The sequence below is a fragment of the Rhyacophila brunnea genome, unplaced genomic scaffold (assembly GCF_057557595.1).
Source record: "Rhyacophila brunnea isolate RB1 unplaced genomic scaffold, BYU_Rbru_1.0 scaffold_10, whole genome shotgun sequence".
NCBI lineage: Eukaryota > Metazoa > Arthropoda > Insecta > Trichoptera > Rhyacophilidae > Rhyacophila > Rhyacophila brunnea.
In genome coordinates, this window is record NW_028232752.1 from 30495283 (window position 1) to 30521597 (window position 26315).

General features: G+C 30.1%; 2 protein-coding genes across 4 annotated transcripts in view; one reads left to right on the forward strand and one right to left on the reverse strand.

Annotated features, from left to right (window-relative positions):
- Positions 1–26315, reverse strand: part of LOC147079082 (uncharacterized) — a 566084-nt gene that overhangs the window by 353367 nt on the left and 186402 nt on the right. The gene's annotated exons all lie outside the window — the stretch shown is intronic.
- Positions 1–26315, forward strand: part of hdly (hadley) — a 232384-nt gene that overhangs the window by 189530 nt on the left and 16539 nt on the right. The window contains exon 1 of one of the 3 annotated variants that reach the window (XM_085953327.1): positions 18928–19291. The exons of the other annotated variants lie outside the window; for them this stretch is intronic. The gene's annotated coding sequence lies outside the window, so the exon portion shown is untranslated. Of the gene's footprint in view, positions 1–18927; positions 19292–26315 lie in introns of those variants that run through there. 3 annotated transcript variants of the gene reach the window in all.

Sequence of the window (26315 nt, forward strand, 5' to 3'; positions counted from 1 at the left end):
TAACTGAATCCCTTTACTTATATTCCGTCGCTTATTGCTACAAAAACTTACCTTCCATGTACTACTTCTTCATGTTACTACTTCATTAATAACAATGACACAATATTTAACGCAAAGTCTGAACAAAAGCTAACCTTAAATGCGAGTAAGAATGCATTCGGCATGCGTATAATCTTCGCAATATGCGTTAGAGTAAGATAGAAGACATAATATGCATAATCGGAAGCTAAGCGTAAAGCCGGTAAAAATATTGGTTTGACTTATGTCCTTGGACAAAAAATATGTGAATCGAGCGGGACTTGAACCTGCATCCATAAGACGCTGGCTAATATGCTTTACCAATTATCTAATAATAATCTATGCATTAAGTCCGTCCATTTTTCGGCCATTTTTGTTATTTTTTAAACCATCTAAATTTAAGTTTTAATGTACTTGCTTATAATTTTTGATTGAACTAATTTTATATGTGTTAAATAACAATAATGCTTCATTGTTACATAGTAGGTATATTCGTACTTACCTCTTATTTATTGAACAAAAAACAGTTTAATTTAATACTTCATAATAACATGTTTCATATTAATACCTATTATAGTTTTACTCTTTGTAATTATTATTCTTTAATATTACCATAACTTAATATAGCAAAATGTAATACAACCTTTACTTCCGGTTCCGGCGACCATTCGTCCTTTATCCTTTTTAGATTTATTATTCTCTCAAAAACCCTTCCCTATCTGACCATTTTAAAATCCGAACTATATTTTCGTCGGAGATACTATACGTAATATTGAAAATCCTAATAGTAATATCCTAAAAATTTATTGTGTATCGATTGATATGAAAAAATGCCCTTACAACTCGCTCTGAAAAGAAAAATTCCGATTTCAGATCATAACAGCTAAAAACGGTTCTTAAATTTTACTATGAAGGGAAAAGTTTCATTGGAAGCTGAGGAAAGCGTAAAAAAAGATAACGTTACCCATTTAGACGTTGGAATGACTAAAATCGGTCGCGTGTGATTCCACAATAATTTAACGCTAGAAGCTTTTTTAAGATATTTTTTTAACCTATGTACTTATATCGAAGTAAGTATCCACTTAAACGAAAAGCGATATACATTAATGACCAAGTAATTTATGTTTAATATACATAATACGTAACGTGACGATACGTCCCGTTTTGAACAGGACCGTCCCGTTTTTAGATAGCCTATCCCGTTGTCCCCAAGCACAGCTTTGGGAATGTCCCGTTTTCAGAAAGATAACACGGTAACAATTTAAATAAAAAGGCGTGGAAAACCAAAAAATCGATAGAAAAGCACTGGTAGAAAGGGTATTTAAAAAGAAAAAGAAAAAATACAGTTGTAAGTCGCAGTTCTTAGCAATGTTAATTACCAAAGTAAATTTTAAGAAATCCTGCCAAGACTTTCATTCTTATTTGAAATCAAATCCAAATATACTTAAGCAAATCTGTTCTTCAGAAAAATATAACTCATGTTCATTTCTGCTTTTCATTAATAAATGAAAACTATGAAGAAATATGCGTTTTCTTAAATACACATACTATTACCTAAAAATTATTAGTAGATCTCCCGTTTTGAGGAAAAAAAATAAATGGTCACGTTAATAATACACTATCTTTTGGAACTGTGAGTAATTAGTTATTGACCCATATTTTTTATTGTATGTAATAAAAATATGTAATAAAAGTGTGTCGTTTCCGCAAGAATATAAATTTCCTACGGATATTGTAAAGGGAAAGGATTTAACGGCAGTTGTTTTAAGGGCACAACTTCCTGTCTTTTTTAACATCCTCGTAATTATTCAATTGTATCTTGTTAAAGGTTATAAATATATTGACGTTGACATTTTGTATGACAAATTGTTTGTGGTGGAAATACTTCTGTATGAAAGAAAACGTTTTGACTGAGAAAATTTATCATTTTATTCGCCCCCTCACCAGATGGCAATTTAAGGGGGGACATGCTCGTCGAAGGTCAAAATTGAGTTTTTATTGTATTTTCAAACCATGATCCTGGACACTCCTTAAACGTTGTAGATAATCTATTTATATAATTTTGAAGCCTTATTATGCTTTATAGTTATTTTAAACATTTGATGACTGCATGAAGTATTTTTGTTACATAAAATAGTATTCTTTTAAACCTCTCGCTCTAACGTTTTAGAATATAGTCATATTTCGGTACAGAACTGTGCAGTGGTGTTAAAATTTTTTACGTTTATTAATTTTTAAACGCATTTATAAAACCATTAGTATAATTTATTACGAGATAATTTTTGTAAAATATTCACGATAAAAAATTATTTTGATAATCTCTGTGATCCCAAATTTGACAAGAATTAGGCATTTTATTATTCAAAAAATCGGCAAGACTAACACATTTGAAGATGATTCTAAAGATACTTTTTATAAGCTATGTCTTTGACCATTCAAGTGTGATAAATAATGTACGAATAATGATTGCTTTATAATAATTATTGACCTAAGAATAAGGTAGTGTTTTTTTGAAATACGCCATTTCTTTTGTCATTCCCTAGTGGTTAAGCTACAACATACGGTCGTAGCCATAAAATGACAAACTATAATTAAAGTAGGAAGTAAAATTATGTTAACGCGCGTGTTTGAACATGTACTTAACCATTTTTTTTTAAATTTTTTTTTAACGGTACATGTTCAAACACGCGCGTCAATATCATTTTACTTCCTACTTCAATTATAGTTTGTTAATTTATGGCTACGGCTATATGTTGTAGCTTAACCACTGGGGAATGACAAAAGAAATGGCGTATTTCAAAAAAACACTACCTTATTCTTAGGTCAATAATTAATATAAAGCAATCATTATTCATAAGATGTTTATCACACTTGAATGGTCAAAGACATAGCTTATAATAAGTATCTTTAGAATCATCTTGAAATGTGTTAATCTTGCCGATTTTTTGAATAATAAAATGCCTAATTCTTGTCAAATTTGGGATCACAGAGATTATCAATATAATTTTTTATCGTGAATATTTTACAAAAATTATCTCGTAATAAATTATGCTAATGGTTTTATAAATGCGTTTAAAAATTAATACATGTAAAAAATCTTAACACCACTGCACAGTTATGTACCGAAATATGACTATATTCTAAAACATTAGAGCGAGAGGTTTAAAAGAATACTATTTTATGTAACAAAAATACTTCATGCAGTCATCAAATGTTTAAAATAACTATAAAGGATAATAAGGCTTCAAAATTATATAAATAGATCATCTACAACGTTTAAGGAGTGTCCAGGATCATGGTTTGAATATACAATAAAAACTCAATTTTGACCTTCGACGAGCATGTCCCCCCTTAATGAGTGGGTAGTTTTACTATTGGGAGACTCTTTCTACAGTAACAAACATGATCATAGTCAGATAGTTAATTATCCAAGGATGTGTATTTTGAATTAGAATTTAGATTGTATAGACTCAGTATGCCAGGACAAACTATGGCAAGTATTTCTGTAGGGCCGGGAGCTTAAATCGTTTTAAAAAAGCTTACTTACTTTGTTCTACATTAACGCCTTTTAAAAAAAAAAAATTTGAATACACATGAATTGCACCGTCGAGAAGAAATCTGCAAATTTTACACACAAAAATGTTGGTTGTTTTTGGATTAACTCACATATTATGTGAACAAACATTTTCAATTATGAATATCAATAAAAACGCTTTACGATCAAGTATAGGTAAATCGTTTTACAGTGGCACCATGTGTACGGCAAATGCGGCTTGCAGTTGTAGTGGTATTGTTTGCTAGCATTGAAACAGGCATTGCCGCAAGCAATTCAATACATGCGTGAATCGCCTATGGTGCCACTGTAGAATGATTTACTTATATCACCGATGAACATCTTTTACAAGCAGTTTTAAGAACTCATCTACAAAATTAACACCTGAAATTAAAAAAAAAAAAAAACCGTTTTATTCTTCTGATTAAATTGTTGGCTATTAGAGAATCATTTATTTTTTTATATTGAAATTCCTTTTTCATGATGATAAATAATCTATGTCTAAAATAGTATTTTACTTGCATTTTATATTCCTGATGTGACCCTTCATTCAAAAAGTTTCCCAGAAATACAGTCTAGTTTTGATTGATTATACGCAATAAAAAAAAGCATATGAACTGATTAAACTCTGGGAAAGTCATAATACGTTACCCCTTCAAGATAGGTCAAATTTGTTAAGGAATTTAAATTGAGAATGGGATGCCACTTGACGTCATAATATGTAAACGAGCTATATATAGCACAATATATACGTTGATCACAAATCATCAGAACAATAAAATTACCCAATGAAAATTGATCAGGTCAATAAGCACCTAATACTCATTTGATGAAAGTGTCACTTCCTTTTAGAGTTAAGTTTGTTCTTGGGTTTTTCCATTGGACTTTTTTTTCTGACGCAGCTAACGCAATTGATTCGTTTTAAGATTTTAAAAAGCGTCTCGGTACAGTTCAAACTTCAAACCAATCAAACAATTATACCAAAACTTTAAAAATTCTCACAAACTTAGTAGGTAGGAACCTATTCAAAATTATCCAACATCATTATGATCTACTTAAAGTCTAATCATCTATCTGTACCATCTGTACTCTGTAACTTTATGACTTACTTAAAAACTGAATTTACCAAGAGGTTTTTTTTTCTTCATTTTTTAAACTAATTAGTTTAAACTGGGTATTAAACACTACAAATACATTTTTGTTATACCTAGTTGCACAATGTGTTTGCAACGAACAGGCGGTGAATCAACCCCCGTGGTAAAATTATTTGGTTACATTTTGAACAACAATTCACCTATCCCCTAGGCCATAATTTTTGACAGAATGACGACTGACGTGCGCCTCAATTGATATTTGTTTACATTATTTGCGATATTTTGAAATCTACCTAAAAAAACTACTCTCAGCCAGTTTGGTACAAATCTCACAGTTGAACAACGCCTTTATACAATTAAATTCAAATTTGTTTTTAAAATTCAACTTTTGTATTTTTCCAAAATTATAAATTTGGTTATGTCCGTTCTGTGTTGTCGTAAGTAATAATTGATATAATGCGGTCATAAAAACCTGTAAATTAAAAAAATATTCGCTATCGTAAAATGTTCGTCATCAATCAATGTTTTATTGTGGTAAATAAAAAATCCAATCTTTAATATCTTGAAAATTAAATATTCTTAGTAATTACCTACCACAAAATAGGTGATATTTCCAACAAAATACAAAATTCTTTTTTCAGCTACGCACATGCCTGGGTAAATATTTATGATATTATAACTAGGTATCTATCGTTAGAAATACATTTGTAATTTATTATAATGTACCTTCCTCAAACATCTTTAACTGAAGATGGAATAATATGAGGTCTACAAAAATTACAACACATTCCAAAAATATAATATGAATATAATAAGCCACTCCAATACTGTCTTTCAATATGACGTTCCTACCCGCTCTACTGACCACGTCAACTAACAAAATCTAACAAAATTATCTAACTAGAGGAGGCGCTCGGAAAACGGGCAGCGGTTGTAACGCTTCGGGAGGCGATAGCAAGCGGTTGTTGAATGTCGAATGGCTTGCTTGGTAAAGTATCTGGTTGTTTTCGCTATTACATAATTTATCCCTTTTTTATCAACTCGATCTTCCTATATGCAATGTGGCACGCGACAGATACATGAATTGATCACAAAATACTATATAATTTTAAGATTATCACCTAATACATGATATAACCTATTTACTTGACACTGTGATTAGACCGCAAAAATATTATATATTTTTTTTAATACGACACGCAGTAGGATTTGAACCGGCGCCACCACGCTATACGGGTCATATTTATTTTTTCTAGTGAGTATAATATATTATTTCTCATAAATGTTTTCAAATTTTGTATGTTAAATAAAACAATGTTACATTATTAAATCTTGTAAATAATTTGTTGAATAAAATATATAGTTTATTTATTATAAATTTATTTCATATTCTCATAAAAATATTTGTTCGGAGATGTTATGATTATGAATTTATTTATAATAATACTTATGTTACTTACAGTAGATCTTATACAGTAGGTAGTATCAAAATAAATACCATTGATAGTTGACATATTATTATTATCAGCATCCATTATGCTTCCCTAATTATTTAAAATATGTAATTATTACATGTAGAAAAATGTAATATTATAATTAAAAATATCTCTTTAACCACCACTCCCATCTTTAAATATTTTTCTTATTGCCATCATGTCACCAAAGTCATGGTCTTTCCGAACTCCGTTACCTCTCTGATTCACTAAACGTAAGGAGCTTTGTCGATGCTTGATCAAACATACGTGTCACGTTCGTAGTTGTCCCACGTCAGGTAGCTCGTAGCTGGGTGGTTTTGAAAAATCCTCTGACTTCAGCTTTATCAAAGATCTTATAGACTCTCGAATCTTTAATTTACTAAAACGAATTTTATGCCATTTCTATAACGGTTTCTTTCGAAGATGTACAAAGAAAGTATTTTGTGATTTCGTATGATCGTCCTTGTTAAGACTCTATCTCTATATACAGTAAGGTTTTCCTAATATATTTTTTCATATTATTTCAGATATATTTTGTGGTTGGATTTAACTATTTGTCGTCATTAACGATTTGATGCATTTTATTTTAATCTACTATTATATGTTCAAATTATTACTACAAAAATAAAACCACATAGCGGTTAGCTATAGTAAGAATCGAAAAATATTTCCCACCGTCGGAAAATTATAGAATATGGTTCTTCACCTTTTCACAGTCGTGGAGACAAAAAAAAAACACGTGTTTCCGGCCACAATTAAGGTGGATTTTACTATCTCTACAGTGGAATTCACAAATGTTCACCGACCCTTCTCTAGGAAAATATGTAGGTCGATAAAAGTTAGATTGACGTAAGCAGAATCGGAAATGACCGTGTCGGATTTTATCGGAAGAACGCTCCCCTCTCACCGAGCCTGCCGGTTAGAAACTTTGGAAATCTACACAACAAAATACTACGATACTGTAGCGTACTATAATACTATTGTGTTATCAGAATTTTTAAACAATGATATTATCGGGATTCCCCTGTTTTCAGATAATTGTACTGATTTGAAAAATCATTCTAGAATACTAATAATATCGAACGATATTTATTTATAAACTGTCTAGAGTCTAGACGAAATACTATGATACTACGATATGATTAGGTATACAGTGTACGTCAATGTAGAGCTTCTGCGATGAGTCAATGGAATATTTTTTACAATTATTATATATTTTGTATATATTTAAACTTGGCAGATAAAATAGCATTAAACTTCAGGGAACAGCAAGCAACGTTTTGTTTATGAATATAAAAATATAAGAATACGAAAAAGCTTTATTCATGGTTAATAAGTATGTGCCTATTAGTCAAGTTTACACGGACATATTGTTTCAATGAGTTTCTTGCAACCAGTGAAAATTTAATACCACTTTCGATTTAAATTTTTCAAAATTTATATTTCTCAAACTTGAATTGAAATTTACTGTATAGTTGGACAAGAACGTCATTTGCATTCCTTAAAATCTGATCATATTACGTGGGCAGCTCAAGAAGAATTGAATGATATCATATTGGTAAAATCATTCCTTTTAACGGAGACTTTGAAAGATTGATTCGTTATGTAAATACATACATGCATTCCTATTAGTTTATTTAGTCGTAATTAAGTAGGACAAATTGGTTAAGCACATTGGCCGGAATGCGATTGGTACAGATTCGAGATCTGTCCGACGAATATAATATTTATGTTTCTGAGGTGTTTTAAAAGGTTAGATATAAATTGTACGCTTCGCCTTATAGCGTCGTACCGGATATAATTATATAATATATTATATTATAGCATTGAGATCAAATAATATCGTGTCGTTCGTGGAGAATTGCAGACACTAATATTCAATTTTTTTTAGATTCGTATTGATTGTTATGATTGATATTAACAACGCTGTCATTATTATCATGTATCTATAGTCTAAGACTTTCACATATTTCCTATTTTTTAATAATTCAGAAATATATAAGTTAAATATAATATACGATATGATTGTGTTTCTAATGTATATCTCCTCGTATGCAGGTGGTAAGGTAATATTGGGGATGTGTTTTTAAGTGTTTTATTTAAACATGAATTTGATTTCAATGGTATAATTCATCAGTTTCCGATACATCATCTCACTTTTTCCCCCTTTTATTGTGTTGACTGTCAATTCATAGTGGAACTGTATTGTATTATTGATTAATTTAATAAAACGCAAAAATTACTTATTCCACTTGTAATTAATAAGTATGGACCGGTTTCGTCCGCCTCAGAGGGAGATTTTCTACTGAATAATATTTATAATTGTAAAATTATTAAGTATTTTCGGACGGATAATGCAATGTATTGGTAGATTATTTGTGTCGCCTTTTGAATTTGTTTTGGTAAATACCTATTTTATAAATATATTATTCAGTTGAAAAATATGTCCCTATGAAGCGGACGAAACCGGTCCATATTTATTTATTAAAAGTGGAATTAGTACTAAAAAAGTTGCGGCCAACTGCATACGTACAATTATCGCGATTTCTTTATTGAACCTAATTTGTTTTTTATTTCTTCTAGTGGTTGTATATTTATGACGGGTGTTTTCAGATAACGTATAGGTATATTAATATCAATGGAATGCAATTGTTAAGCTCAAAAGATAAGATCATTATCACCTCTTCTTCGATTTTCATTTGAGATTTCCGTCACACCATACGTCAGAATATACTGTATCTATTGGGATACACCGTCAAGTCAGTGATAGGCATAGATAGGCTGATTTTCATTGTCATATCAATTACGTCATCTTCCCATTTCATCGGAAAATATCAATTCAACGGTATGTTTTATGTTTTTTCCGTATTGTAGATTTTTTTTAAATGAAAATATCACAGGTATATGGACCCATGTAAAACCAAATTATCTCATTTGAAACGAAATTGCCATTAACTTCTTTTTTATTCAATGAATAATTTACAAGATTTAAGAATGTAACATTATTTTTATTGAACTTACATAATTTTGAAAACACTTTTGGGAAAGTATACCTATAACCAATAGAGAAAATCTTTTTCTGCTGGGTGTAAATCAATAGTATTGTGGTAAATGTGCGTGGGCGCGAAACCCGAGAGATGCTGGGGTCGTATTTTTTTTTCAAAAAATATGTTTTCTTATATATTCTCGTTAAGTGTTTTCAAAATTATGTCAGTACGTTCAATAAAAAGAATGTCACATTCTTCAATCTTGTGATTGTTCGTTAAATAAAAAAATGGTTAGTTAAATATTATTAGCAAGTTTAGTAAGTTACAACAAAAAAACCTTGGAGTGATCCGTGACGTCGGTTAGTAATTAAAGTAAATACCTACTTTGATTTAATATACAAAAACTGATCGCCAATAGTAACTCAATTTGGAAAGCGCTCAAAGAGTATTGTAACGGCTATTAGTTAAAATATCTCGCAATTAGATAAAATACCTATAGCATTGTGGTCAATGTGCGTGGGCGCGAAACCCGAAAGACGCAGGCTTGATTCCTGCCGGCGTCGAAAAAGATGTTTTCTATTGGCTATATTATATTTCCTCAGAAGTTTTTTCAAAATTTTGTTTGAAATTGTCATTATTTGTAATCTATATATTTATTATCATCATCATCATTAGCCGATGTCTATCCACTGCTGGGTGAAAACCTCCCTTACCTCCCTCCACTCTTCTCAGTCCATAGTTATTTGCTGCCATAGGCGTCCCTGTGGTCATTTAGTGCCCCCCTTCGGTACCACTATATAACGGCATTCAAGTCCATCGATTTTTCGGGCTTAGCTAGAAAAGCTATCCCAAATTATTCTTTCACGACCTTCCCACGGTATCTGGGGACACAGCCAAATAATTATTTTATAGACAATATTTTTTGTTATTTATATAAAAAGCAACAATTTTGAAAAAATATTATCAATAACACTCACGAACATGAACACTGATATCTATTTTGTGTGATAAACCATTGATTTGCTCCAATAGTTTTCCAATCACCTTCTATTGATGAGGATTCAGATATTAATTGAAATATAATGCGACGGAAACATACCATCTGTTGATAATATGAATTATATATTAGACAAAAAAATGTAAAAAATCGTTCAACTACCTATTTCTAACAAATAATACACGCATAAAAATAACATTCTTTAAAGACAATACGCCTTTACAAAAGATATGAAATGTGTCTACACAATGATTTAAATTAAATCCATTCAACACATAAATTATTAAAATAACATCGACACTTAAGTATATATTTTTTTAAATTTAATTTTCATTAATGATTATTAATAATTTTAATTAATAATAAAGTCATTTTAATGTGTTCTGATCTGCTTAATTTATTAGGTTTTGTTCTTTGAGTGTAATATCATAATGAAGAGCGACAAGGCGTGTAATCAAATAAACGAGAATTTGAAGAAGAAAAAATAATTTCATTTCATTTTTCCTTCCCGGGTAATAATTAAATTACAAAATACTTCTGTTGGATAACATTAAATAAAACATCAGTCAACAGCTTTCTTATTTCCCGAATTACAAGTTTCCCGTATTCTTATAATGAATATATTGTATCATTAAAATTCCGTTTGTATTTTATTTCAATTTTAAAAATATTAACATAGTATGTTCTTTTAAAACTATTATTACATTTGTTTATATACAGCGTTTTGACGTCGTGATAAGCGCAAGAATTTATAAAACATATATTTTTTGTGCAATTAAATGTTAGTAAAGGAGAATATATTGCTTTCAACTTTTGACTGAATATTTATAATATATCTATGTATTCAATTGAAATTGCAATTGATTTAAGTTTTGTACTATTCCATATGAGTCGTTTTTTGCGACCCGGGTTTCGCGTTTCGACATCTTCAGGCACTATGCACACTCACCAATGGTATATTCAGTCCAATAAATGGTAGGTTTTTTTCAAAACTTTTTACATGTTGTTCAGTTTTTATCTTTTTAGTTTCAAAAGTTTTTGTGTGAATCTAAATTATTGTGTTATCAATTTATATAATATGATATCGTTAAATTTTTAATTATTTTTTTTTCGAGTAAAGCGATTATTGATTTTTTTATTATAGACAATAATTAACCAAACACCTTCATTAATTATTGGTAATTTTTAAACGGTTCTCTGATACTAGTATTTACGTGTGAATCTTGTTAATAGTATGATTTATCTATAATTATACTATTAACACCATCATAATTAGTGAACACGAGTAATAATTGAGGAAATTCTATATAATTATGAACAATTTATATGACGAGTAGGTAAATGATTTTCTAGCATACCTTGATTTTGAAATCAACTGAAGTGGGAAGGTGTTAATGGATGTCGTACCTATATGGAGTAGACGTATTGCCAAATTAATATTTTTCTTGTTAACAATATAATAATAGTATATACAATCAGCAGCAATATGGATTTACCAATCATTAAAGTATGACGTGTTGAAATATTAGAAACAGTGAGAAAATCAAAAACAAATATATTTATATATTATATTACTATAATATGCATATTAGGCACTTCTTCCGGATAATTTGGTGGTCGGAAAGCCTGTTTCACGACTTGGGCTTACTCTTCTCGGCATTCAGCGTCACGCAAAGTTTTCTATTGGAAAATCCGTGGCACTCTTGATTTAGTCCATTAATCTGTAGGTATGTGGCTTATCCTCGTCTTTCCTGGCCTTCTACTTAATCAAACACTACGAGTTTTTCCAGATTGATATCCTTCCTATGGCGTATATGATCAAACAATTGGAAAATCCGGCGCAAGCAAATCACAGAGAGTCTGTCTCGTATGTGGAGTTGGCCGATTACGAATTCGTTTGCCATTTTGTGTACGTAGGACGAAGATTTTTTAATAAGCACATTGGCGCAAATCCATTGGATGTGGATTGGTGCCTCACCAAGGGAAAATATAACATTATTTCATTGAAGATTTTAAAGTGAGAAGAATTAATAATTTATTAACCACTTTAAGTGAAAGTCGTTATAAAATTATCATGAGGAAACCATATCAGAAATCAGATAAAGAGAATATGTGAATCTTTAGTCTAGTTTTCTCTTGTATTCACGCAGTAGGCTCTTTTAACAGTAAACTAACAGTTTAACAGTAGCTCATAGACGATGAGTGTAATAAACGAACGTGAAATTGAGTATTTTTATGATGGTAGAAGACAAGTGCCTCAGAGTCCTCAATCAAGTACCTATACAACGTTTTTTTTTTAAGTTGAATGACTAGTATATCACTATCTACCAGTTTTGATACTGCAATCTTAAATCACAGCCTACATGCCCTATATGAATAATTAGACAGACATTCCTACTGCATGTTAGTCAAATTTATCTTTATACGTTTAAAATCAAAGTTAATATACTTACCAGAAACATTTAATTAAAAAATGTCCTTATGTTTGATCACATTTGGTCAAAAAGTATTAATCATAACGTTAGTTATGCAACGATAAGATTTTTGAGTGATTATGTACTTTTATAATAATAGTATGTACTTTTATAATAATACATTGGCTACTCATAATATTTAAAAATACTGCTGGAAATCAGTAAATTGTGTGCGGTGTATTTATAATAGCATTATCCTGTCACGTGTCAAAAATAACCAGCTGTCGATACAGATATTTCCTTAAATGAGTATTATAAATAATATTTTTTTTTTAATTATAGAATACAATAAAAAATAAAATTAAATTTTAATTACAAGACCCAGTGAAGGAATTTGATAAAATATTAAGATGTTGGGCTTTCGACATTTATAGCAAAAATGCAGTCGCATAATATTGCAAGGAATTTTACGTGCACCTCAACGGTGAAACTTTCCGGACATGAGAAAATACCTGATATATTATGTGAGATTGTAAGACATATTAATAAGAAAATCCCAAAACACTCTATGATCAGCTTCGAGGCTATCTATTTACTTATAAAAAAACTAAACTATCACCATGGTTTCAAAGCATTGTATGAATGTTCAAAATTATTTTCTTGCAAGCGTTAGGTATTTCTCATGTTACGTTCAAATCATAATATTTACGGAATTACAATATTACGGGAGTCGAGATATTAGAATAAAACAATACAAGAACGGCTATTTTTTCTGTTGACCAGTTTTCTATTAATTTTAAATTATGTTTATTATTAATATGAATATTTTTTTAAATACGGAAAATATCTTATTATTCCTGGTTCCAAACTCTTAGCGGATACGGGATAACCATATCTCCAAACATTTGGAAGGTCCTTGTTCTCTAGAAGCTTTATAGACTAAAATATAGGTTGATCCGGTGATGTTATTAATCGCTTGCGTCATTAGTATTTGTGACAATGAAAGTGAGATAAACAGATGACTCCACAGTTTTAAAAGGATCACTGTCTACAACACTAATATTATCGTTACATAGTTATATGCATCAGTATTTTTTTTTAAATACCTATGTAATTATAAATGGTTTATTGGTGCGAATAATTTTAACATAAATTAATCTTTATTGTGTAATTACAGAAGACTTCAACAATAAATAAAATCAATATTATATAATACAGTAGGTATACTAATTAATACTAAAGTTAAGTAATTATGATAGATAAAACTTAATACTTAGATACCTATTAACTGATTTTTACATACAATGTTTTAAGTGCGTACTTGTTATCGATCACGTCTCCCGACTACTTAATATTGAGGAAAATGTAAATATTTAGGAAAATCGGATTTAATGAAATTCTAATTAAGAAATTAATTTTGTGGGATCCAACAATTAATGTAAAGTAAAACGTTCTGGAAAATAATAAGTAATTATAAAACAATAATGTTTCATGCTTCCGGGGAAAATATACATATACTTACAGTATTGTGTTCAGAAATATGGCATGTTCAATTTTATCAAAGTACCCAATATGTACAGTTTCTTTTAACGTTTCAAATGTGTAAATTAAAGAACATAACCCTTGTAATGAAAAATATCAATTTCTCTCATACTTTTGATTCATTTAAAAAAATCTATATTTTTGGCAATAGTTTTTTTTTATTATTTCGGATGTAATTATATTGTGTAAGTACTAACTACAAACAAAATAATTTATTAATATAGTTATTGCAGTGACTCATTCATGGGTGTTATGATGCATACATATTTATACTGTTAAGGCTAGGGCGAGGCGAATCCAATAAACAAGGACTTGACAGATAATGATATATATTTTACAAATAATAATTTAGATGATAAAATAGAGCGGCCTGCCCATCGAGGGGCGAGCTCCCGACTGTATATAATTTTTATATAACAGCACAAGACCGTCTTAGGCCACTTTCGGCGTAATCCCCGAAAGAAGCTCAATTTAGTAAATAATAGCAGGTAACTATTCCTTCTTACAATAATTATATTCTTCTTAGTTGCTACTTACTAGATGGTTGGTGATCTTGGCGATAGCCATTCTACAGCCTGATTCCACGATTTATGATGTTTTGTTTCAGTAGAGTTATTGTATTACAATTTTATGTCAAGAAATTCTTCTTATTCAGAGTTCATGGTAATAATAAATTATCACTAACAGAGAATAGATAAAGAAATTATCGTAGTAATAAAGACGAGCCCAGAATACAAACCCAACATTGTTTTGAATTGACGTCAAGTTTACACGAAAAAAAAATGGTTTTCCTTCTGGAAAATCATAAATTATTCACACATAATATAATATGTATGTGCAAAGGTTAAGATTTTTTATCTAGAAATTTAATAAGCAAGTTAATTAAATAAAAAAGTACGCATCCCAGAATGGGAAATCTAAAGTAATCTACGCAAACATAACATGTTAAAACACGTTCGCCAATAATTTCCGGCACTGCCTTGTCTTGTTCTTATCAATATTCCAGATTTCCGTCGAATACGCATACACTTGTATTTTTGGTATTACCAACCAACTGTTTCTCCCTCATTTATATATACCTACTTGGTAAATTTTAATATCAAATATCTACTATTAAAATATAAATTAATATTTATTATTTTGAAATGTATTTTTCTAATAAGATTTCTCAAGTTTGTTATTGACCTGTCATGAATGCTATATTTTTTTTTTTAAATAAATGCAAGAAATGCATGTGATTTATAAACTAATAATTTTAATAATTAGTTATTTTGGTGGTAACATCATGATCAAAACTACTTAGTAATAGGTAGTCTGATTAGGACCGAAAAATACCTCTTGAAGTGAATGCGCTTAGAACGAGTAAATGGGTTTAATTGGGATTCGTTTAAAAAAGAAAAAATCACGTGAGTAAGACAGAAATAGCGTAGGAGTGTAGGATTGAAAGATTGAAAGTAACAGTTGTTGACTAGGAGCTATTGCGCTTGTGTTTTTATGGTGTTTTTGCATTTTCCTGCAAATTCGTAACTGCAGGGACTCGGATAATGAGTACCTACCTACCTACTCCCTGTGCCACAGAAAAAGCTTTCGACGTAAAAACAACCAGTAGAATTTAATATAATTTATATCGTTACTTGGTAAAACGTTAATTCAATTAATACATAACCTGATTTATTTTAAGATTCTCATGAGGGTATTACTTTTAAAGTCGGTACGTCCCAAAGAGATTGGACTCCTCCCAGTACGTCCCGTTTTTCCCTGTTTTATATTTTTCTTGATTCTGATACTGTAAATACTTTTCCATCGTATGCATATTGCTAAATTGAATTTAACCAGAGATTGACTTCAAAGTCATTTATATTCATCAGCCGCCATTCGTTATGTTTTTATGACAAACTTTAGTTTTTTTATCAATTTTATTGACTTTTTTTTAATTTTTTACAAACATGTTTTCAAAAAGAAAATATTCTGTTTGCAGTCGTAAATGTGCTTGATTTTTTAATATGATATTTAAAAATGGCAGTATATGCAATGCAGAATGGAAGTTACCAATGTTGAAGCTAACAGCCTCACGTAATATATAGAAATTGATTGACTGTTCCAGGCTAATTACCTAGAAAATCTTGAATCTAGATCATAAAGGGGTTAATGCTGGTAGACAATAATATATTAGTGTACATTAGATAGTGGAAAAAATACAACAATAAAATCAATTTTCATTTATCTTCGATAGACGGCCATCGTAATTAAATATAATATATTATGTTGCCAATTAATAGTGCTGCCCTGCTAAGTAAAAAGGCAGAAGTTAGGTTTTCGTGAAGTTTTAAACTATTTTTTCTCTTGTACAATAAATTATTGAATTGTTTTGACATAATCTCTAAATATAGTTTAAAACTTAGGTTCTCTGACTTCAATAAAACTAAAATACTGTCTTTTACTTAGCAGCGCAGAGTACATTTTCCACTTTTAATTTTTTTATCACTAAAATCAATACACACCGGTTTTGTTCCCTGGAACATTTTCAACGGACAATGAAGTGTGTAAAAAATAAAATGTTTTGTAATAAACAAATAATTACAGATAGTCCAGTCAAATTAGACCGAAAAATACGTTATGGTTGCAAAAGGTGGGGTAGAAGATTTTTTTTCCTACTTGTATATATGATAATGAGTAAGGAAAAAACGAATTTGCCAATTCGGATGACTTCGGCACAACTTTTAGCGGGCAAAAAACCGTAAAATTTTGGGATTTTTTTTGATTTTTAGCTTATATCTCAAAAAACGGTCGGTCGTAGCAAAAATATTGTAATATGAAATTTAAAGCTTATTAAATTTCCTATTTTTTTTAAATAATACGTTTTTTTCTATCTCTAACCGTTTATGGGATATTTGCTGTTGAAAACAGTATATATGTATTCGAAAACACGCGTTTTAGTAAAAATCAAACTTTTATGAGAAGAAATACCATTTTAAGCTTAAGATCTTAAAAATAAACCGTTTGGGGTTAAAAACTAAACTTTATGGTCAATGGGCTCAATGTTCTAGATGGTACGAGGTGGTGGGAGGAGGGGTAGTGGGAGTGGTAGAAAGGGCCACATTCCAATACCCCCACCAGTACCACTGGTGCCACGACACGAATCAGTACAACTTTTGTTTTAGTTTAATTTCCATTGCTTTGTCTTTGAAATAAAAAAATATATTTTATTTTTCCATAGTATTTAGATAGGTATTGATCGATTAAAATATGTTTAAAGCTTTAATTTGATGCTGAAATACAATTAATTTCTATTCCTCTCCCCCTTAGTGAAAGTAAATTTAATATCTTACAAATAAAGTATGTTGATAGTTTTAGTAATGATAGCAAAAAAAATGTTAATACCTACAGAATAATAATATTTACAAAACATCTTCATTTTTTAACCGTTTCTGCCGCTTTGGTGGAAGTGGAGTAGGCAAAGGTTGTACGTCTTCAAACTCTTGCAATGCAGCTCCCACATATGTATTTCATCAGGTCTGGCGTCTGGATTGTTGAATACTGAGACCACTTCCTTCAACTGAATATTCTTCTCCAAAATACCACACAATTTAATCTTTATATGGCCAAATAGATAGGATGTGGTATCACATCCACTGAACGCGTGTTTGAAAAAAAGGTACGTGCGTCATATTTAAACGATTTTATCGAGAACAACACATCTGGTTTACTTCCCTTTCCAGGTTTTCGAAAGAATAAGTTGTCCAAGAATCAATATCTTCACCTATTATTACTATGGTTTTGAATTTATTTGCTTTAAAATGTCAGTAGGTATAATTAAAACATCGGCATCCTCTTCTGCCTAATTCACTTTTATGTCAACCTGTAAGAAAAGCGATTTTTTATTTGCTTTTGCTTTGCTCAAAAATAGTTTCTGGTCCACCTGATTGACAGTGTTTCCGTGAAACATAATTTCAGGGTATGATGGGTACATCAAAACTATTATTAGTTTTATTTAAAATGTAGAACTAAGTAAAAACATATCGTCTCTATTCTGGCAGAACACACTAACTGGAGAATACTAGTTTTGAGTAATTTGACTTTGAAGTTGTTATAATGTTTGAAATGGTCTATCATGTGAGTTTATTAAATAATCGTGAAAAGGATGACTTTAAAATAAAGACTGTTTATTTATTAAGAAGGTTTCCAGACGGTAAAGTTTGAAATAAGGAACATTTTGGTATAACTAACTCAATGTAATTTTTTCGAATTAGTGTCTTCTGCCAGAACAGTGACGATATTATGTAAATTGTATGGTATATTTTTAAAAAGAATTGTTTTAAATGTATTCTTAAAACTAAAATCTACATACATAACAAAATGGGTAATTCTTACATATTATTTTACAATAATCAGTATTTTTTTTCTGGAAAATTTACCCACTATTCTGTTAGAGTTAGTTAGTTATTGCTGACCGACCTGTAAAAATCTTCGCCGAATATTATTAAGTAGGCACTTACTATTTTTTTCATACTTATAAATAATAATATAAATAATATACTTTAAATTTAGAAAAAATGTGCTTGGCAATAGAAGAATCATAGAAAAGATTCTAAATGGATTTTTTTCGCAGGTATATATTTTTTATATTTTCAACAGATGACAACGCGTACTATATTTTTTACGGAAATACTATGTCTTGGTCCGCGTACTATAATTCGGTGACAAATATATGGCAACACTGAATTATCATGCCTTACAGCTATGACGTAGCGCCTCTTATCTGGTAGCTTCGACTCACATCTATGTTCGACTCGTTTACGGAATGATATTTATACTGCGATAATTATTGTAAACAGACAGTAAGCATTGCGCTGACAGTGAGTGTATATGTCATTATAATATTCACTCTCGATACTTTGTACAAAATACTTTTCGTAATTATTCATTCATAAACTGTGAATATATGTACTTCCGTACGACAAACGAAACGAACTCGTGAACTTTTCATATTGAATTTGTAATAATTCTGTGATATAGTGAACTGGTATATGACTATTAATTGTTTTATATACAAAAAATCTAAACAAACAACATGATATGTATTTAAAACAGTTGTTTTTAACTAAATTGTGCTTTTGATTGAGTAACAACAATTATTTATTTATTGACTGGTGATTAAATATCGTCGACATCAAATTTGGAAGTAGGAAGAGCAGCATTAATTATTAATAAGTAAGTTTAACATAATAGTTATGATAATTTAATTATAATAATAATGTACTTAATAATGAATTACTATTAGGTAATTAAAATTCATTACATTATATAAATAAGATTTTTAGTCAATAGTTATTTCGGTTATCACATAAGTGGGTATATTCTATACACAATGCGGTTATATACGGTAGTTTATCATATTTTATTTATTAAGGTATTATAATTATTGTTACAATAAGTTAGCCGTCTAAAATGTCAAAACTGCCTCTCTATAACAGTTAACACAGCCAAGAGAGTTAAAACATAGCACTTTTTGACAGTTTAGTTTAGACGGTTAATTTATTGTAACAATTAACCGCCTAATACATAATTGATACGATAAACAACCGTCAATTAATTACCACTGATAGCCGCCTTGTGTATAGAATTGATAATGTTGTAAAATTTGGATCGATTAAAAACGCAATTGGTGCTTTTAATATAAATTAATAGTATAATATTATTTTCTTAATAAAGTGTATAATATTAATTATGTAATAGTATGTTAAATATTACTGTACGATTCTACGACACGTACAAGACGTAATATCGGAAATTCCAATTTAACCCGCGCGTTCCGATAAGGTTCTACAGTCTACACTCTACACCTTTTGATTTTTGAAAGATTTAGTAGTATAAGTATCTAATAATTTATTATTTACGAAATTGTTTCACATTTGAACAATAACTAAATAAAAGCTTAAAGTTCTTGTATAATCTAATATTTAGAGCTTTTATATTATACAAAATAAATTAGTAAACTATTCCATACGTGGTTGAAGCAGTGTTCGTATTAGGGTGGTGGAGTTCTTAATTTGCGGTTATTAGTTAGTATATTATAATTATTATAAAACCACACATAGATTCTATATCTATGTGATGGAGTAGATAGAGTGATAGACATTAGTTATACAAAAATAGTATTACCTACCACACTGGTTTTTGATCAGTGAGGGTTTAGAAACCTGCTGAGTCACAAATTGTTTTTTTAACCGATATATTATGTAGTATTTAAAACAATGTGCTAGGTTAAATGAATAATTATTATGTAACATGTAACCATTCAAAATATATTTTTAAATTACGTACGTATGAAATGATTTATTTAGTGTATTTTCTTAATGTCAATCGTCAATTAACATTGTTTAACTAACAAAAATTGGATTTAATGGCGTTCGAGAAAAATAATATATATATTATGTTTGGCAATTATAGTAATATGTATTTACTATTGTAATTAGTTAAACGCTATTCCTAATTATGGAATTTTGACGTAGGTGCCCTTTGGCATTTATATGTGTACACGTTATCTACAGATACGCTGTACCTAATAATTAGTCGGTATTCCTAAAGATAACATTGTGTTTTTGCAAGGTTTGACAATTAATAGACGAAGGCCGAGTCGAAAATGTCAATATTTTCGTAAGGCTTTCTAGGGAAGCGGGAAAACGCCAAATATTTTATAGCCTAAGACTTTTAGATCTACAATAATTCAGCGGCAAATTCCGTTACAGAATATCATATATCATTTCTTTCGCGAGAAAACTGTCCCGCTATAATTAAATTTATCTCGCCAATTTTGCATCAGTTTTCGAGTGCGAAAATTTCTAATTTAATATCACGCTGGAATGCCGAAATGAACTTGGGTCTTTGGCCTACATTTCTTGGCCTTTGATCCTGCCAGAACAATCTTTCGTCAAAGGAATACTCCCCCTCCTGCTGAACCTACTTGGTTGTCAACACGATCATAATAATTTACAAAATTGGCCCAATAATTCATATAATTAAACTTATATTAATCACCTATATGGAAAGTTATTTAAAACTTGTAAATTATTTCAAGATCGTATATTTTTTAGTTTTGGTATTAGCAAAATAAATGTGAATACTAGAATATCCACCAATATATATAATTTTCAATTTTTTTAAAAATTAAACCTGAAATGCGTCGAGTATTCTACGCAGTATGTTGCAGTCTTCACATTACGCGCTAAAAATTATTTGCAATTCAACTATTATTCGTGGATATTACATTACATTATATTATTATTATATTATATTGTGGTGGTTCCTTAAGATAATGGTAAACATTTTTCAAAACATGAAAATGATTTAATGAAAGGTTTTAGAAAACATTCTGGCCATGTGATGACTTCACTAATTATTATTAATTGTGGAATTAATACTTTTACATAGGCACCTCGAAATGCATTATTTTTGGCAGTGGTAAAAAAATATTGATTGGATTATGTACCAACTCTACCTGAGGCATATTTCCAATTTATAAATTGATGGCAGCGTACAGTTTTTAAAATTATCCAAGAATTTTGATATTTTGCGGACATCCTTGGATGAGCTTTCCACCTGGATTACTGATAATTGACAACCTCTGACTAAAAAGATTTTTTGATATTCAGCGAATAATTCTAAGTTTATTAAATTATTAGTGAGTGTAAGTAGGTACGTTATAACAAAAATTTTGAGAAATCCTGACATCGATTAGATAGTAATTAAGTTAAATTAAATTACTACTAAAATACTTTGATTTTAAATACAAAAGCCGATTGCCAAACAATACCACAATTTAGAAAGCGTTTCAATGAGAATAGTAAAATAATTTCGTCACAATTAAATAGGACACACGTACCGAATGGCAGGTCGGTTCGAATCCTGCTGGGTTTCGTTTTTTTTTCAAAATGATTTTTTCTAAAAGTAGTTATACATTTCTCTCGGGTATTTTCAAATTATGTCACTTGTGATTATTTTGTGTTTTTACAAGACATTCAATTGTATGCGTGAAATAACTAACGATCGTAATCACGTCGTTTTTGTTTTCCTTAATTAATTGAAAACCATGTATTACTTAACTAATCAAGTAAATATTTGAAGTGCAACGTGTATTGCCGTATGTACTGAGAATGTTTTTGTGGCTTCAGAAATATACAAGGAAAAAAACGTTTATCAATCCCATAATATGATAATAGTATGATAATAATGGAAGCGTCGGCCACAAGTGCGTCAGTAACGGTAAATTAAATAAAAAAGGATTCTTTTTATTGTATTCTAAAATCCGAACTTCCAACTGCCGAAATATATTCAAATACATTCCATCTCTAACAGAGTGAGGGGTGCAAGGAGGGGTAGTTTTCTAGAACCTTCTCAACAGAAACCACCGAAGGTTTTGAATTTTTTGTTGCGCGCCTTACAAGGTCGCGCATTTTGCTTTTTAAATGGGATGGACCGCTACCTGTGTTAATAATATAGATTTTTGATGGTGAATTAGGGCATTTTGGTGTTAGTATGTAAGTCAAATCAAAAGTATCTATGTATGTCATCTTGTTGGTATACCTGGGTGAGTTATTCTTAATTCACAGAGCTTCAACACTATGAATAAGACGATAATTAATCAATAAACAAATCTGTACACATTTTTACTAATAATACACTGACCTAAACCTTGAAATCTTAATTACATACCTACTTATCAGCTTGAGATTCAAACTTTCCAGCATTTTAAAGCTTAGTTTAAATTGTCATTTTTAGAGTAGTTTAATCTTGTTGTTATTTTTTTTAAATATGAGCCAATTACTTATTTATATTTATTTATCTAGATTTATCTGTAACGCATGAGAAAAAACAATATGCAACATGTGTAGGAGAGAACTAGACAGGGAGGACACTAATTATTAAAATGTGCAAGGTGAGAGAAAACATACGCGTAAAAATAAACTGTCATGCAAATAAAGGAATTTTATCCAGGTTGTGAAAGAACATAAATGATAGGATACTCTCATTATATGCATTTAGTTTGACAGATGCTTTGCTCGAGTATGTAGGGAATATTAAAAACATTACAATAATTAATTTGGGACAGATTGACGGAAAGAAGTAAAGAAGTATGGTGTCTGGTGGTGGTGATGCTTAATTAAAATAATTAATGTTGCAAAACTAACCCACATCCAAAAATGTTGACAGTTGGCACTGCCACCTGGTATTTTTTTTCGAATCTTTGAATAATTACTATAATACACGTAGTAAAATATTCATTTTAAATAATAATTAAGTAAGTATATTATTTCATATGTTCAAACAATTTTTCAATAAATTCATTTCGTGGTTTTGATTATCATTGTCTTTAATATATAATATTTTACTCCCTTTGTTCAATAATGATATAGTAACTATAAAATGACAGATCGCATTGTATAAAACATAGCAGGCAGATACTCTTTAGGAATAAGCATTACGTTTGATTTAAATTGCATAGGTCGATCCTTAGGTTTTATTCATCAGTCATCACACATAATAATTGCACTGACCTGTTGAGGTGAGGAAGCCGCGTCGCAAACCTCTGTTTGAGTTTCACTGATTTACAATCATTTTACAATGCTTGACACCACTATAGCGAGAGAATACCTCATCTGATCAGAGTATAATGTCAAGTGTCAACTTGTGCGTAAATAATCAAACTTAGTGTATACAGTAACTCATGAACTCAATTATATTTTTCAACTTTTTTAATACAATTCTTAAAACCATTTTTCCCTATAAAAAACTGCTCCGAAGGTCAGAGAGTAAAAAAATAATATGTAAGTACTTACCTATATGGGAAATTTAGGCACGCGTACGTAAAAAGGTTCGCCAAACCTGATACAGTACAACTAAAACTATAATATTAAGTATATAATATATATTATAAAAAAGCGATTCAAATATGACGGCTATTAAAATTCTATATAATCCATGAATATTAATTTGGTAGTATTGTCATCGTTGACTTCATACTGTGGTGTCATCTAAAAAAACTATATTGTCGCGTATGACGTCATTTTAAAAATCAATCTACTCTCCGTTGTTTTTTATGAGTCAGTGTCGTTATAGTATCGACTGCATTGTCTACAATTTTAATAGAATAACAATGATTCTTCAATATACCTGTATGGTCTATTATACCAATACTAGAACTACAAATATAGAATTAAATTAACAATGATCGCATACTATTAAGGACTGGAATATATTTTTTTTACATATTATATTATAATTATATACTTTAATTATAATTGATATGATCAACTGTCACTGATCCACTATTGTCTGATGGTCTCACCAAGATTCCGCTCAACCAAATTGTTTCATAGTACCATGAACTTGATGACTTTATCCAGCGATCCGAAAGATATAATAATATGGAAGTATCTACTTTACAATACCTTTGGTTACTTTTTGGTGACTTTTATAGAACCGTAGACTCTTGTACGATTCTTTGCCATTTGGTTAATTTTCATGTCCTCACGCGTTATGACCAACATGCACATTTCTATCCCACGGAACGTTAACCTAAATTTTGTATGCGATAATAATTAAACTATGGTAAGTTTCCAAATTTTGTGAAAATGGGTTACCAAGGTTAAATTAAATTCGTCGTCCTCTACGATATGCTAACTTGCAATAACTACTAATATCGTTAATAAAAAAGAAAAAAAATGTCTTTCTTGGTAAACTTATTTTTTTTTATTGGAATGAACACAGAACAAAGAATATAATATATTAGAAAAATAATGTCAGTAGGTACATTCAATAATTCGCACCCCTAGTTTTAAAGTATGACAAGTCAAAAAACAGCATTCTGAGATAATTGGATTCAAAGATTCAAACCCCCTCAACTAAATCTAAAAATGTATGTACCAAACTGATTTTCTTGCTCAATGTGTATTAGGTCTTGTACTTTTGTATGAAATTATTATTATATTGAAAAATTATACAGAACACATATTTTTGGTAGTTTTTTTGAAATGTCATAGTCTAAAATTGGACTATTTTGATAAATTTTGAAATAACCCATCATGCACACAATACAAACTTATATGAAACAACATAAAATCTCTTCAATATATTATGCATATCAAGTAAAATAATAAACGAAATGGTTATTTGAAATTTTTATTTCAAAATAAAATAACTGGAACAGGTAAACCATCACATACCTACCGAATTTTTAAAATATATAATTGTATAAGATTATGATTACCTTTCCAAGATTCTTGCATATTATGTAAAGCCGCGTTGACACGGTCCAAGTACGATCCAAGTAGACTTGGATCGAGTGCCATCCAAGTGACAGCTTCATACTATTTATTCCTATCCAAGTTAACTTGGATGAGTAGGACGCGGTCCAAGTAGCTTGGATAGGAATTAGTATGAAGATGTCTCATACGAGTGCACTTGGATAGGAATAAATAGTATGAAGCTGTCACTTGGATGGCACTCGATCCAAGTGTACTTGGATCGGACGCCGTCATCCAAGTGTGCATCCGAGTAGTTTGTATGAAGCTGTCTCATACAAATGCGTTTGGATGGCATTCTGTCCAAGTGTACTTGGATCGTACTTGGACCGTGTCAACGCGGCTTAATGAAAATTATTATATAATTTAGAATTAATCAGAGTAATTTCCATCACTCTCTTCGTGAACCAAGTCATTTCTTGCCACTTGAGTACTATTAGCGACTTTCAAAGTATTGTAAAAATCGTGGTACGTCATCGGTATCAATTCTTTTGCATATAGTTAAAAGCCTATAGAAAATAGTTATTAGCCTTTTCTGCATGGTTATTCCTGGTGGCTCATTATAAGCTTTCTGTAAAATTATCATATTCATGTGAACCGGACGACCCGTCATGCGATGCATTATATTAATTTCCTCGTATGAAGAATCAATAAAATTGGAAATAATGAAAAAACTATACGGTGATTCTTTTTTCAAATGCATGACTTTGATTGCTTGCCATGTTACCTTCGTACCTACGGAAGTTATAACATAATTTTGTCCCAGCTCGTCGGACAGCAATTTCAGGTCAAATAAATCATTAGTTGCCATTGCATTAACTCTATAAGGTTCATCATTCTTTTCAGCCATGGCTATAATGGGTATCCATTGAGCTGGTATGAAGACTGGAGCACTTTTAGCATTCTCTTTTTTTCTTTTTCAATGAGTGAGTGCA